This window comes from Gossypium arboreum, chromosome 11, assembly GCF_025698485.1.
Source record: "Gossypium arboreum isolate Shixiya-1 chromosome 11, ASM2569848v2, whole genome shotgun sequence".
Taxonomy (NCBI): domain Eukaryota; kingdom Viridiplantae; phylum Streptophyta; class Magnoliopsida; order Malvales; family Malvaceae; genus Gossypium; species Gossypium arboreum.
In genome coordinates, this window is record NC_069080.1 from 17602193 (window position 1) to 17604688 (window position 2496).

The following is a 2496-nucleotide window of genomic DNA, read 5'->3' on the forward strand; positions in this document are numbered from 1 at the left end:
AAAATGGCCTATGTGGTCGTTTGAGTGGGATGCTAGAATCTATAGCCACGAGTCTTAGAAACCTTAATTTTGATAAGGTGGCCATAATTTGTGTCACGTATGATGGATGATTAGTAAGGCTAAGGAAGGATTCATGAAATTGGCATAGTCTACTGCAGTAACTGTTGCGGACGGCAGCAGTGATATGAGATCAAAAAATCACTAAAAATAGTAGAAGTGGAATTAATAGCTAAGAAAATTACGTACTCGAAGATTGATGGGTCTATTTTCATATGGATGAAACGAAACGACCATATGAGCTGTATTTTAAGAGATATCCAAGATTTCGTGAGACAGGGCCAGAACGGTTTCTGGATTCCCTGTTCCGACTTTGAAAATTAATTATAAATTAAACAGAGATAATTAGGAGTCATACCACATATATATAAATTCCTCTTTGAGTCTAGTTTCTATAGAAACAAACGGCATCAGTATTGAATCCCTACACAGGGAGTTATTCCAGTTGTAACGCACAAAGGTCAGTGTAGTCGACCCCTGTATCATGGGAGACTTTAACTAATAAACTGTACTAATTGACTTGACCAAAAATTCTAGAAAAAAATCTGTAGATGGACATATGAGTCTAGTTTCAGGGAAAAATTACGAAACTGATTTTCGAGTTGTAAAACTCAAGTTATGATTTTTGAAGCGACTACTACACAGATTGGCAGCTTGTCTGGAAAATTCTCAATAAGTGGTTTGAAGTCTGTTAACACCTCGTGTTCGACTCCGGCGACGGTCTCGGGTTCGGGGTGTTACACAATACATCAGATAGGATCCAAGTAGAATAGATCCTAGATCCGTTTATAAATTTATTCACTTGTGACGTTCATAGTGTTGCATACTTTAATCATGAGCAAATGACGGACCATATATGTGTGACTCGTATACATTGATGTAAGTAAAAGCCTAAGTTCAAATAGATAAGGAAGTGAAAGCTTGTGAGTTGATTATATAACTTTTGCAGTATGTAGAATCATTTACAACAGTAGAATTCATAGCCCAACTAATGGGTAAATTATATCCTCTCATTAACTTTGTGATAAATGACTTGATCACTATTTGATAATAATTGAATTTTCATGAAGGAAGATGTAATTGTTACCATGAGATAAAATAGGATCATATTGAGAGAATGTATTTATCTCAAAGAGATTAAAGATATCTTATGAGGGAAACACACTTATGACAAGGTCAATGGATGAACACTTATTAAGTAGCTTCCGCAATGGTATGTACTTAAGGAGAGCTTAATCACGATACTATAGTGGAATGACTTTGTGACTAAATAAGTTTATAATCAATAGGTGAAAAGCTGAAACTTAATTATAAATTATTTGATCCCTAATTATATATGTCCAATTAATTCATCAGCTAGCTCATTGAAATCGTAACTGAATTGAATGTAGAACCAAATGAATGGAAATGATGAAGTTAAAGAAATGGGTCACATTTACAAATTAATGTTGTAACGACCTGATTTTCAATAATCTCTTAAAATTCGATTTCAGACCGAATAAATTAAGTGTTGAATTAGTAGATAATTAAAATAAAATAATGGTATCAAGTACGATTTTAAAAGTTGAATTAATGAGTGTGATTGAAAACAATTAATAATTCATTAAGGTAAGCTAATTTCTTTTGGTAAATTTTGTGAATTCAATATATAAAAAGCTAAATTAGGCTAAACCAATTCTTAGATTTTTCTATTAGTGTAATTAAATTAAATTACCATTGTTGAAAGTTTAAAGAAATTTGAATGTTTAAGCTTAAAAATCATGCATGAGTAATATTAGCTAGTTTATGGGAAAATATGTTACTATTGTAAGTAAAAGTGTTAAGTTGAGTTTGAAATAAACTTAGATTAAATAGTTAATTAGCATATCATTGAAGACTAAATTTAATGGATATAAACTTTAGGGGTTGAAAATGAATAACTATTGTAAGAGGTCTCTGCACTATATTTATTAAGTCGGATTTAAATTTGATTGAGTAAATTGTCAGGATCGAGTGTTTCGAATATTAGATGTTTAGGGACTAAATTGAATAATGCATACTCATGTTTTTTTATCATATTTCTATGTTTGAATTATTTAATTAATAGATTTTTCGTATCCTGAATTTACTGTACATAGCTAAAGACAACACCGAAATATCGAAAAGAAAAGGGAAAGGCAAAGTCGTCAATAAATAGCTAATTTGGTTTTGTGCTTTCAAATTTGAATCGTTAAATAGATATATGTTTGATTCAAATGTTTGAAAATGGTAATCTAATAATGTAAAATGTTCCAAAGTTACGTATATACTTGATTATGTGATTTGTGATCATTTGGTTGGTTGAATACATGAACACATGCTTATTGATGAAATACAATTAATAGTAATGATATTTTCCTTATTAATATTATTATATAGAGTCACGAGTATAGTTGGCATGCCATAGGGTTTGTTTTGATA